Consider the following 14049-nt stretch of genomic DNA (forward strand, 5'->3'; position numbering starts at 1 on the left):
ATGAATATACGTTTTACCTACTGGAGTATAATCTTTCTAAATATCAGCCTCATAACCTTCACATTGGTAACCTTGATGAATAGCATAGTTTTTTTTTTCTTAGAGACAGGGTCTCACTCTGTCACCCAGAGTAGAGTGCAGTGGTACAATCTCAGCTCACTGCATCTTCCACCTCAGGAGGATCCTCCCACCTCAGCTTCCTGAGTAGCTGAGACTATAGGCATGCACCACCATGGTTGGCTAATTTTTGTTTTTTTTGTAGAGATGAGGTTTTGCCATGTTGGCCAGGCTGGTCTCAAACTCCTGGGCTCAAGCGATCCTCCCACTTCAGCCTCCCAAAGTACTGGTATTACAGCCCTGAGCCACCACACCTAGCCGTAACTTTTTATTTTATTTTTTTTTTATTTTTTATTTTTATTTTTTTTAATTTTTTATTGGATTATAGGTTTTGGGGTACATGAGCAGAGCATGCAAGACAGTTGCGTAGGTACACACATGGCAGTGTGCTTTGCTTTTCTTCTCCCCTTCACCCACATTTGGCATTTCTCCCCAGGCTATCCCTCCCCACCTCCCCCTCCCACTGGCCCTCCCCTTTTCCCCCCAATAGACCCCAGTGTTTAGTACTCCCCTTTCTGTGTCCATGTGTTCTCATTTTTCATCACCCACCTATGAGTGAGAATATGCGGTGTTTCATTTTCTGTTCTTGTGTCAGTTTGCTGAGGATGATGTTTTCCAGATTCATCCATGTCCCTACAAACGACACGAACTCATCATTTCTGATTGCTGCATAATATTCCATGGTGTATATGTGCCACATTTTTCCAATCCAGTCTATCATCAATGGGCATTTGGGTTGATTCCAGGTCTTTGCTATTGTAAACAGTGCTGCAATGAACATTCGTGTACATGTGTCCTTATAGTAGAACGATTTATAGTCTTTTGGATATATACCCAGTAATGGGATTGCTGGGTCAAATGGAATTTCTATTTCTAAGGCCTTGAGGAATCGCCACACTGTCTTCCACAATGGTTGAACTAATTTACACTCCCACCAACAGTGTAAAAGTGTTCCTTTTTCTCCACATCCTCTCCAGCATCTGTTGTCTCCAGATTTTTTAATGATCGCCATTCTAACTGGCGTGAGATGGTATCTCAATGTGGTTTTGATTTGCATCTCTCTGATGACCAGTGACGATGAGCATTTTTTCATGATTGTTGGCCTCATATATGTCTTCTTTCGTAAAGTATCTGTTCATATCCTTTGCCCACTTTTGAATGGGCTTGTTTGTTTTTTTCCTGTAAATCTGCTTGAGTTGTTTGTAAATTCTGGATATCAGCCCTTTGTCAGATGGGTAGACTGCGAAAATTTTTTCCCATTCTGTTGGTTGCCGATCCACTCTGGTGACTGTTTCTTTTGCCGTGCAGAAGCTGTGGAGTTTCATTAGGTCCCATTTGTCTATTTTGGCTTTTGTTGCCAATGCTCTTGGTGTTTTCTTCATGAAGTCCTTGCCTACTCCTATGTCCTGGATAGTTTTGCCTAGATTTCCTTCTAGGGTTTTTATGGTGCCAGGTCTTATGTTTAAGTCTTTAATCCATCTGGAGTTAATTTTAGTGTAAGGTGTCAGGAAGGGGTCCAGTTTCTGCTTTCTGCACATGGCTAGCCAGTTTTCCCAACACCATTTGTTAAACATGGAATCCTTGCCCCATTGCTTGTTTTTGTCAGGTTTATCAAAGATTGTATAGTTGTATGTATGTTGTGTTGCCTCTCGTGCCTCTGTTTTGTTCCATTGGTCTATATCTCTGTTTTGGTACCAGTACCATGCTGTTTTGATTACTGTAGCCTTGTAGTATAGTTTGAAATCCGGTAGTGTGATGCCCCCCGCTGTGTTCTTTTTGCTTAGAATTGACTTGGCTATGCGGGCTCTCTTTTGGTTCCATATGAAGTTCATGGTGGTTTTTTCCAGTTCTGTGAAGAAAGTCAATGGTAGCTTGATGGGGATAGCGTTGATTCTGTAAATTACTTTGGGCAGTATAGCCATTTTCACGATATTAATTCTTCCTAACCATGAACATGGAATGTTTCTCCATCTGTTTGTGTCCTCTCTGATTTCGTTGAGCAGTGGTTTGTAGTTCTCCTTGAAGAGGTCCCTTACGTTCCTTGTGAGTTGTATTCCAAGGTATTTTATTCTTTTTGTAGCAATTGCGAATGGCAGTTCGCTCTTGATTTGGCTTTCTTTAAGTCTGTTATTGGTGTAGACGAATGCTTGTGATTTTTGCACATTGATTTTATATCCTGAGACTTTGCTGAAGTTGTTTATCAGTTTCAGGAGTTTTTGGGCTGAGGCGATGGGGTCTTCTAGGTATACTATCATGTCGTCTGCAAATAGAGACAATTTGGCTTCCACCTTTCCTATTTGAATACCCTTTATTTCTTTTTCTTGCCTGATTGCTCTGGCTAGAACTTCCAGTACTATATTGAATAGGAGTGGTGAGAGAGGGCATCCTTGTCTAGTACCAGATTTCAAAGGGAATGCTTCCAGTTTTTGCCCATTCAGTATGATATTGGCTGTTGGTTTGTCATAAATAGCTTTTATTACTTTGAGATACGTTCCATCAATACCGAGTTTATTGAGGGTTTTTAGCATAAAGGGCTGTTGAATTTTGTCAAGTGCCTTCTCTGCGTCAATTGAGATAATCATGTGGTTTTTGTTTTTGGTTCTGTTTATGTGGTGAATTATGTTGATAGACTTGCGTATGTTGAACCAGCCTTGCATCCCTGGGATGAATCCTACTTGATCATGATGAATAAGTTTTTTGATTTGCTGTTGCAATCGGCTTGCCAATATTTTATTGAAGATTTTTGCATCTATGTTCATCATGGATATTGGCCTGAAGTTTTCTTTTCTCGTTGGGTCTCTGCCGGGTTTTGGTATCAGGATGATGTTGGTCTCATAAAATGATTTGGGAAGGATTCCCTCTTTTTGGATTGTTTGAAATAGTTTTAGAAGGAATGGTACCAGCTCCTCCTTGTGTGTCTGGTAGAATTCGGCTGTGAACCCATCTGGACCTGGGCTTTTTTTGTGAGGTAGGCTCTTAATTGCTGCCTCAACTTCAGACCTTGTTATTGGTCTATTCATAGTTTCAGCTTCCTCCTGGTTTAGGCTTGGGAGGACACAGGAGTCCAGGAATTTATCCATTTCTTCCAGGTTTACTAGTTTATGTGCATAGAGTTGTTTGTAATATTCTCTGATGATGGTTTGAATTTCTGTGGAATCTGTGGTGATTTCCCCTTTATCATTTTTTATTGCATCTATTTGGTTGTTCTCTCTTTTATTTTTAATCAATCTGGCTAGTGGTCTGTCTATTTTGTTGATCTTTTCAAAAAACCAGCTCTTGGATTTATTGATTTTTTGAAGGGTTTTTCGTGTCTCAATCTCCTTCAGCTCAGCTCTGATCTTAGTAATTTCTTGTCTTCTGCTGGGTTTTGAGTTTTTTTGATCTTGCTCCTCTAGCTCTTTCAATTTTGACGATAGGGTGTCAATTTTGGATCTCTCCATTCTCCTCATATGGGCACTTATTGCTATATACTTTCCTCTAGAGACTGCTTTAAATGTGTCCCAGAGGTTCTGGCACGTTGTGTCTTCATTCTCATTGGTTTCGAAGAACTTCTTTATTTCTGCCTTCATTTCGTTGTTTACCCAGTCAACATTCAAGAGCCAGTTGTTCAGTTTCCATGAAGCTGTGCGGTTCTGGGTCGGTTTCTGAATTCTGAGTTCTAACTTGATTGCACTATGGTCTGAGAGGCTGTTTGTTATGATTTCAGTTGTTTTGCATTTGTTGAGCAGTGCTTTACTTCCAATTATGTGGTCAATTTTAGAGTAGGTATGATGTGGTGCTGAGAAGAATGTATATTCTGTGGATTTGGGGTGGAGAGTTCTGTAAATGTCCACCAGGTTTGCTTGCTCCAGGTCTGAGTTCAAGCCCTGGGTATCCTTGTTGATTTTCTGTCTGGTTGATCTGTCTAGTATTGACAGTGGAGTGTTAAAGTCTCCCACTATTATTGTGTGGGAGTCTAAGTCCTTCTGTAAGTCATTAAGAACTTGCCTTATGTATCTGGGTGCTCCTGCATTGGGTCCATATATGTTTAGGATCGTTAGCTCTTCTTGTTGTATCGATCCTTTTACCATTATGTAATGGCCTTCTTTGTCTCTTTTGATCTTTGTTGCTTTAAAGTCTATTTTATCAGAGATGAGAATTGCAACTCCTGCTTTTTTTTTGCTGTCCATTAGCTTGGTAAATCTTCCTCCATCCCTTTATTTTGAGCCTTTGTGTATCCTTGCATGTGAGATGGGTTTCCTGGATACAGCACACTGATGGGTTTTGGATTTTTATCCAATTTGCCAGTCTGTGTCTTTTGATTGGTGCATTTAGTCCATTTACATTTAGGGTTAATATTGTTATGTGTGAATTTGATACTGCCATTTTGATTCTAAGTGGCTGTTTTGCCTGTTAGTTGTTGTAGATTCTTCATTATTTTGAAGCTCTTTAGCATTCAGTGTGATTTTGGAATGGCTGGTACTGATTGATCCTTTCTATGTGTAGTGCCTCTTTTAGGAGCTCTTGTAAAGCAGGCCTGGTGGTGACAAAATCTCTTGAGTACTTGCTTGTTTGCAAAGGATTTTATTCTTCCTTCACTTCTGAAGCTCAGTTTGGCTGGATATGAAATTCTGGGTTGAAAGTTCTTTTCTTTAAGAATGTTGAATATTGGCCCCCACTCTCTTCTGGCTTGTAGTGTTTCTGCCGAGAGATCTGCTGTGAGTCTGATGGGCTTCCCTTTGTGGGTGACCCGACCTTTCTCTCTGGCTGCCCTTAGTATTCTCTCCTTTATTTCAACCCTGTTGAATCTGACGATTATGTGCCTTGGGGTTGCTCTTCTTGCGGAATATCTTTGTGGTGTTCTCTGTATTTCCTGCAATTGAGTGTTGGCTTGTCTTGCTAGGTGGGGGAAATTTTCCTGGATGATGTCCTGAAGAGTATTTTCCAGCTGGGATTCATTCTCTTCGTCCCCTTCTGGTACACCTATCAAACGTAGGTTAGGTCTTTTCACATAGTCCCACATTTCTTGGAGACTTTGTTCATTCCTTTTTGCGCTTTTTTCTCTGATCTTGGTTTCTCGTTTTATTTCATTGAGTTGGTCTTCGACTTCAGATATTCTTTCTTCTGCTTGGTCAATTCGGCTATTGAAACTTGCGTTTGCTTCGCGAAGTTCTCGTATTGTGTTTTTCAGCTCCTTTAATTCATTCATATTCCTCTCTAAGGTATCCATTCATGTTATCATTTCCTCGAATCTTTTTTCAAATCTTTTTTCAAGGTTCTTAGTTTCTTTGCATTGATTTAATACATGATCTTTTAGCTCACAAAAGTTTCTCATTATCCATCTTCTGAAGTCTAATTCCGTCATTTCGTCACAGTCATTCTCCGTCCAGCTTTGTTCCCTTGCTGGTGAGGAGTTTTGGTCCTTTCTAGGAGGCGATGTGTTCTGGTTTCGGGTGTTTTCCTCCTTTTTGCGCTGGTTTCTTCCCATCTTTGTGGATTTGTCCACTGGTCGTCTGCGTAGTTGCTGACTTTTCGTTTGGGTCTCTGAGTGGACACCCAGAATGTTGATGATGAAGTATTTCTGTTGCTTGGTTTTCCTTCTACCAGTCTAGCCCCTTCGCTGTACGACTGTTGAGGTCCGCTCCAGACCCTGCTTGTCTGGGGTGCACCTCTAGTAGCCGTGGCACAGCGAGGGATGCTACCAGTTTCTTTTTCTGCTCTCTTTGTCCCAGGATGATGCCTGCCTAATGACAGTCTTTTGGATATAGAGGGGTCAGGGAGCTGCTTGAGGAGACAGTTTGTACTTTATAGGGGTTTAATTGCTGAGCTGTGCACTCTGTTGTTCATTCAGGGCTGTTAGGCTGCTATGTTTGATTCTGCTGCAACACAGCTCATTAAACAACCCTTTTTTTTTTTCCTCAAATGCTCTGTGTTGAGGGGTTTGGGCTTTATTTTTGGATGTCCGATCAGGTGTCCTGCCCAGCTCAAAGGCAGAGTAGCCACTGTTTGGCTGCCGAGGCTCCGCCCTGCTGTTGTGTGATTCGCGCTGTTCCTGCCGGCTCTGCTGTGGTCTCCGCCACGCCCTGCGGCGGAGTCTCTTCGTTGTAGCGTGTTGCCTCAGCAACGGCAGGCTGCGTCAGCAGTGGGTGTGTATCTCAGTAGGGACGGGTTGCCTCGGCAACGGCTGGCTGCGTCAGCAGTGGGCGTGTATCTCAGTTGGGGCGGGTTGCCTCGGCAACGGCTGGCTGCCTCAGCAGTGGGCGTGTATATCAGTTGGGGCAGGTTGCCTCCGTAGTGGTGGACGCCCCTCCCCCACAGAGCGTCTCGGACCGTCTGCCCAGGATAGTTTGAAATTGCGGTTTTGTTCGTCCCACTGGGTATCCCAAACGATCTGTCCCTGCAATCCCCTGGGCTGGGCTACTGTGCAAGTCTCCTTCAGTCTCAAGTCCAGCCCTCTCAAGTCTCAGGTTGCCGGTTCAACAAGGCACCCGGACAAGCGCGCCCTGTGGGGATTGCTGGGTAGGGCCGGCCGCCGCCGCCCCGGCTGCCGGCTTTGCCAGGCAGACCTACTGCCTGGCGTCCCGTGTCTTTTTATACTTGGGAGTTTCCCCGTTCTGTGGGCAACAAAGATCAGTCTGGAAATGCAGCACTGACTCACCATTTGCGAATTCAACGCGGGCTCCAATCCTGGGTTGTTCTCACAGCGCCATCTTGAGTCCAATCCGTAACTTTTTAATAAATGTTTTTTGAATGAGTGATATCTTTAATTCAGATTTGAAAATATTTGTTAAATGCTTTATACCAGCCACATTTTTTATTTACATTTTTATTAATTGTCACCTATTAAAATATTGACTTAAATTCAGCAGCTATTTGATCTCAGGCTTTAAATTTATTTGGTAACTCCAATAGTGTTTATATAAACATGGGGGTTAAAGGACCCATGTGAGGCACTTCATTTATTTTTATTTTTTACCGTGTTGATGGAAAGCTAGGGTGAAAGGGATGGCCAGTTGGGCTATAGCACGGGTGCCGCTCTAATTACTTGGCAGAGTACCCAGCAGTAGTCACTTGCAATTTGCTTGGGATGAACAAGGACACATTGATTTACCGGTAAGGTCTTGAAAACCTTGGTTTCACTGCACCCTGTTAAGTCTTCAAGGTATGCCAGCTTTTTCCCCTGGCCATGAAAGGCATGAGGTGAAGTTAACATCAAGGGCTGGAGGCCAGATGGCCCTTGGGGGCTGACCTGCAGGGCTTTTTTTTAATTGTACTTTAGGTTCTGGGGTACATGTGCAGATCATGCAGGATGGTTGCATAGGTACACACATGGCAAGGTGGTTTGCTGCCTCCATCCCCCCTGTCACCTACATCTGGCATTTCTCCCCATGTTATCCCTCCCTGACCTCTCCACCACACGCACTGTCCCTCCCTTGGTCCCCCCGCCAACAGACTCCAGTGTGTGATGCTCCCCTGTGTCCATGTGTTCTCATTGTTCAACACCCGCCTTTGAGTTAGAACATGAGTTGATTTTCTGTTCTTGTGTCAGGTGGCTGAGAATGATAGTTTCCAGATTCATCTATGTCCCTACAAAGGACACAAACTCATTTTTTATGGCTGCATAGTATTCCATGGTGTATATATGCCACATTTTCCTTGTCCAGTCTATCATTGATGGGTATTTGGGTTGGTTCTAGGTCTTTGCTACTGTAAACAGTGAGGCTATGAACATACATGTACATGTGTATTTATAATAGAATGATTTATAATCCTTTGGGTGTATACCCAGTAATGAGATTGCTGGGTCAAATGGAATTTGTTTCTGGTCCTTGAGGAATCAAGGTAGTTTGATGGAAATAGTGTTGAATCTATAAATTACCTTGGACAGTATGATTATTTTCACGATATTGATTCTTCCTAACCATGAGCATGGAATGTTTCTCCATCTGTTTGTGTCCTCTCTTATTTCCTTGAGCAGTGGTTTGTAGTTCCCCTTGAAGAGGTCCTTTACATCCTTTGTTAGTTGTATTCCTAGTTATTTTATTCTCTTTGTAGCAATTGTGAATGGCAGTTCGTTCTTGATTTGGCTCTCTTTAAGTCTGTTATTGGTGTATAGGAATGCTTGTGATTTTTGCCCATTGATTTTGTATCCTGAGACTTTGCTGAAGTTGCTTATCCGTTTCAGGAGATTTTGGGCTGAGATGATAGGGTCTTCTAAATTTATAATCATGTCATCTGCAAATAGAGACAATTTGACTTACTCTTTTCCTAATTGAATACCCTTTATTTTTTTCTTACCTGATTACTCTGGCTAGAACTTCCAATACTCTATTGAATAGGAGTGGTGAGAGAGGGCATCCTTGTCTAGTGCCAGATTTCAAAGGGAATACTTCCAGTTTTTACCCATTCAGTATAATATTGGCTGTAGGTTTGTCATAAATAGCTTTTATGGTTCTGAAATGTTCCTTCGATACCTAGTTTATTGAGAGTTTTTAGCATAAAGGGCTATGGAATTTTGTCTAAGGCCTTCTCTGCATCTATTGAGAGAATCATGTGGTTTTTGTCTTTGGTTCTGTTTATGTGATGGATTACATTTATAGACTTGCATATGTTGAACCAGCCTTGCATCCCTGAAGTGAAACCTACTTGATTGTGATGGATAAGCTTTTTGATGTGCTGTTGCAATCGGTTTGCCAGTGTTTTATTGAAGATTTTTGCACCTATGTTCATCATGGATATTGGCTTGAAGTTTTCTTTTTTAGTTGAGTCTCTGCCAGGTTTTGGTATCAGGATGATGTTGGTCTCATAAAAAGAATTGGGGAGGATTCCCTCTTTTGTATTGTTTAGAATAGTTTCAGAAGGAATGGTACCAGCTCCTCTTTGTATATCTGGTAGAATTCAGCTGTGAACCCATCTGGACCTGGACTTTTTTTGGTTGGTAGGCTGTTAATTGCTGCCTCAACTTCAGCCCTTGTTATTGGTCTGTTCAAGGTTTCAACTTCTTCCTCGTTTAGGCTTGGGAGGGTGCACGTGTCCAGGAATTTATCCATTTCTTCCAGGTTTACTGGTGTATGTGCATAGAGTTGTTTGTAGTAATCTCTAATGGTAGTTTGTATTTCTGTGGAATTTGTGGTGATATCCCTTTATTGTTTTTATTGCATCCTTTAGATTCTTCTCTCTCTTTTTATTACTCTGGCTATTGGTCTATTTTGTTGATCTTTTCAAAAAAGCAGCTCCTGGATTTATTGATTTTTTGAAAGTTTTTTCATGTCTTAATCTCCTTCAGTTCTGCTCTGATCTTAATTATTTCTTGTCTTCTGCTAGCTTTTGAGTTTTTTTGATCTTGCTCCTCTAGCTCTTTCAATTTTGACAATAGGGTGTCTATTTTAGATCTTTCTTCACTTCTCATGTGGCCATTTATTGCTATAAATTTCCCTCTAGACACTGCTTTAAATGTGTCCCAGAGATTTTGGTACGTTGTGTCTTCGTTCTCGTTGGTTTCAAAAAACATCTTTTTTTCTGCCTTCATTTCATTGTTTATCCAGTCGACATTCAGGAGCCAGTTATTCAGTTTCCATGAAGTTGTGCAGTTCTGAGTTAGTTTCTGAATTCTGAGTTGTAATTTGATTGCCCTGTGGTCTGAGAGGCTGTTATGATTTCCGTTCTTTTGCATTTGCTGAGGAGTGATTTACTTCCCATTATGTGGCCAATTTTAGAGTAGGTGTGAGGTAGTGCTGAGAAGAATGTATATTCTGTGGATTTGGGGTGGAGATTTCTGTAGCTGTCTATTAGGTCTGCTTGGTCCAGATCTGAGTTGAAGTCCTGGATATCCTTGTTAATTTTCTGTCTTGTTGATCTAATATTGACAGTCGAGTGTTAAAGTCTCCCACTATTATTGTGTGGGAGTCTAAGTCTCTTTGTAGGTCATTAAGAACTTGCTTTATGTACCTGGGTGCTCCTGTATTGGGTGTGTATATATTTAGGATCATTAGATCTTCTTGATGCACTGATCCTTTAAGCATTATGTAATGCCCTTCTCTGTCTCTTTTGATCTTTGTTGGCTTAAAGTCTATTTTATCATAGACTAGGATTGCAACTCCTGCTTTTTTTTTTTTTTTGCTCTGCATTTCCTTGATGAATCTTCCTCCATCCCTTTATTTTGAGCCTATGTGTGTCCTTGCATGTGAGATGGGTTTCCTGAATACAGCACACCGATGGGTCTTGACTTTTTATCCAATTTGCCTGTCTGAGTCTTTTGATTGGGGCATTTAGCCCATTTACATTTAAGGTTAATATTGTTATGTGTGACTCAAAAGAAGCAATTTCTTTATAGACATTATATATATAGTGTGAATTTGATCCTGTCATTTTGATGCTAGCTGGATGTTTTGCCCGTTAGTTGACACGTTTTTTTCATTGTGTCGATGGTCTTTACCATTTGGTACATTGTTGGAGTGGCTGGTACTGGTTGTTCCTTTCCTTATTTAGTACTTCTTTCAGGAGCTCTTGTAAGACAGGCCTGGTGGTGACGAAATTGCTCCACAATTGCTTGTCCATAAAGAATTTTCTTTCTCCTTCGCTTATGAAGCTTAGTTTGACTGGATATGAAATTCTAGGTTGAAAGTTCTTTTCTTTAAGGATGTTGAATATTGACCCCCACTCTCTTCTGGCTTGTAGGGTTTCTGTGGCGAGATCTGCTGTGAGTCTGATGGGCTTCCCTTTGTGGGTAACCTGACCTTTTTCTCTGGCTGCCCTTAGCATTTTTTTCTGTCATTTTAATCCTGGTGAATCTGATGATTATGTGCTTTGGGGTTGCTCTTCTTGAAGAATATCTTTGTGGTGTTCTCTGTATTTCCTGGACTTGAATGTTGGCCTGCCTTGCTAGGTTGGGGAAGTTCTCCTGGATAACATCCTGAAGAATGTTTTCCAGCTCTGATTCATTCTCTCCGTCACATTCAGGTACACCTATCAAACATAGATTAGGTCTTTTCACATAATCCCATATTTCTTGGAGGCTTTATTTCTTTTCACTGCTCTTTCTCTTTTCTTCCCTTCTCATTTTATTTCATTGAATTGCTCTTCAGTCTGATATTCTTTCTTCTGCTTGGTCAATTCAGCTATTGAAACTTGTGTATGCTACGTTAAGTTCTCATGCTGTGTTTTTCAGCTCCATCAAGTCATTTATATTCTTATCTAAGCTGTTTATGCTAGTTAGTATCTCATCTAAACTTTTTCAGCATTCTTAGTTTCTTTGCATTGGGTTAGCACATGTTTTTTTTTTAACTCTGAGAAGTTTGTTATTACCCACCTTCTGAAGGCCTGTTTCTGTATATTTATCAGATTCATTCTCCATCTATCTTTGATCCCTAGATGGTGAGGAGTTGTGATCCTTTGGAGGAGGAGAGGCTTTCTGGATTTTGGTGTGTTCATCCTTTTTGCACTGGTTTCTTCCCATCTTAGTGACTTTATCTACCTGTGGTCTTTGTAGTTGGTTACTTTTGGATGGGGTCTCTGAGTGAACGTCCTTTTTTTTTTTTTTTTTGATGATGAAGTTATTTCCTTGTTTCTTAGTTTTCCTTCTAACAGTCAGGCCCCTCTGCTGCAGGACTGCTGGAGGTCCACTCCAGACCCTGCTTGCCTGGGGATCATCACCCATGGGGGTTGCAGAACAGTAGAGTTGCTGCCAGTTTCTTCTTCTGTTATCTTCATCCCAGAAGGGTACCTGTGGGATGTTGACCTTCTGTGTTGTTCTTCCTGGGAACTGCACTCCGGATCTATTCCTATTCGGTCATCTTGGATCCTCCCCCCGTCAGCCACATTTCACATGACCTGGGAAATAAAAGGATAAGTGGTTCAGTCTCTGTTTTTAAGGCATTTCTGGTGTAATAATGGGGATACGAGCAATGTGAAATACAAATAGAAATCAAAGTACTCTATTGTGAAAATGTAAAAGATCATGGGGAAGTATGTTATCACTTGCTATGTAACAAAACTATCTCCATATTAAAGTAAATAAGCAGATCATTTTCTTTCTTCTACAAACATTGTGTTCTGGGTGAGGAAACATCCTCAAACATAGAATACAATCATGAGATTTTTCATCATTGAATGAAGGTTACACAGTCACTGGATTAAGAGTGTTACACCAGCAGATAGTAATATGTGAAGGACAAAGCAGCAATAATTCACTAATCATTTAGCAGAAAAATTAAAATATTCAGAGTTTCCATTATCAATCATATTTTATTACATATGTGCCATGGTGTTGAGGGAATACTTGTAGGTTTATGATAATCTAGTAAGAATCTGGAATTTTATGGGTTCTATCCCAGTTAATCTTGCCTATATCCATGGAATCTCATGCTTAAAGGGTTTTGGGGGTTTTTTTCCTTTGAGATAGATCTCACTCTATTGCCTGGGCTGGAGTGCAGTGGTGTGATCACAGGTCACTGTACCTCAACCTCCCAAGTGGCTGGGACCACAGGCACATGCCACCATAAACAGCTTATTTTAAAAATTTTGTGTAGAGACAGGAGCTCACTATATGTTGCCTAGCCTGGTCTCAAACTCCTGGGCTCAGGGAATCCTCCTGCCTTGGCCTCCCAAAGTATTGAGATTACAGGCATGAACCACCAGGCCTGGTCTTTAAAGAGATTCTGAGACCATAACTATTTCATTGGTTTTAAAAGTATGTATAATGTCTATGGCCATACCACCCTAAACACGCCCAATCTTGTCTAAAACTGTGTATAGTGTATGTATATTTATATCCATAATAGCTATAATCTGATCATGTGTAGGAGCCTTAGTACATTTTGTCCATCCCCGTCCTGCCATAGCACCCTAGTTTAAGCCATTAATTATTATCACTTGCATATGACAAAAAAAAAAAACTAGCTGGGAATTTCAGAATTGTTGCTTGAACAATAGCTCTGCTTTGTTTGTAATTAAATGGGGGGCTCTATACTCACTGCTTTATATCTCCGCCTCAAGTAGCTGGATATACTTTAAATGAACAATTTGGGTATAAATCCTGTATTCAGCAAATATTTATTGAATGGCCACTCTGCCCATGCACCACTGTAGGTACTGAGCTTACAAAAGTGAACAAAATAGGCAAGGTCACTGCATTCATTGGGCTTACCTTCTAGTGGTAAGAGGCAGAAAATAAGCATGTAATTAACTAAAGAGGTACAATTACTATTACTTTATATTTGCTTACATGCTATAAATAAAATAGAGTAATGGGGTAGAGCACCCTGTTTCACAGCTATAAGTTTTAATACAGTGCATTCATCATACATTTGAGCATACATTCTATAAGGGCTGGGATTACTTTTTTTGTTCAATTTTCTCAGTGCCTAAAACAATACATGGTAGCTTCTCATTATTTGTTGAATAAATTGATTAGTTGTGTATTGTGCCATTGTTCTTAAATAGTTTGAACACATTTAACTTTCTACTAGGGGATTGGGAGTTTCAAAAAGAAGTCTTAGAGATTTAGGGGTTCTTTCAGATCTGTTTGGGCAGAAGAGAGTTCTGCATGCCCAACTTGGATGAGCTTCAGTCTTATATCCTCCAGTGGAGTAATATGTGGGAAGCACAGAACTCTGGGATGCTGTGAAAAATCTTGAAGTTTATGTGTGGGTAATCGATGGGTATACATAATGCTTTTAACATGGAAGGTAGGTGACTTTCATCAAGCTTTTAATTGCTACTTGAATCTGAGAGTATTTCTGAATCCATCTATGTCTAAATGGGCCTTCATTTTGTTTTTAAGCACACTTTTTGAAGAACTAGCTCAATGATAGGAAAGGATAGACCTGTTTCAAAATTAAACATGACCATGGCTTACCCCTGACTTACTACGTTGGGGGCTTGTGTGGGATAGAGGACAGAGACCATATCTGTGTACTGTAAAAACTTGTTAAAGCCCCCTAGATGATAACTCAT

The 14049-nt window shown here is 40.8% G+C and overlaps 1 protein-coding gene and 1 long non-coding RNA gene across 4 annotated transcripts in view; one reads left to right on the forward strand and one right to left on the reverse strand.

Annotated features, from left to right (window-relative positions):
• The window catches only part of VAMP4 (vesicle associated membrane protein 4), a 53911-nt gene that overhangs the window by 27871 nt on the left and 11991 nt on the right, over window positions 1-14049 (forward strand). The window lies entirely within an intron of this gene.
• Window positions 10419-14049, reverse strand: part of LOC144580263 (uncharacterized) — a 56246-nt gene continuing 52615 nt past the window's right edge. Inside the window, exon 3 of the long non-coding RNA XR_013529541.1 lies at window positions 10419-11925. This is a non-coding gene — a long non-coding RNA (uncharacterized LOC144580263). The remainder of the gene's footprint in view (window positions 11926-14049) is intronic.

This window comes from Callithrix jacchus, chromosome 18 (genome assembly GCF_049354715.1).
Source record: "Callithrix jacchus isolate 240 chromosome 18, calJac240_pri, whole genome shotgun sequence".
Classification (NCBI taxonomy): domain Eukaryota; kingdom Metazoa; phylum Chordata; class Mammalia; order Primates; family Cebidae; genus Callithrix; species Callithrix jacchus.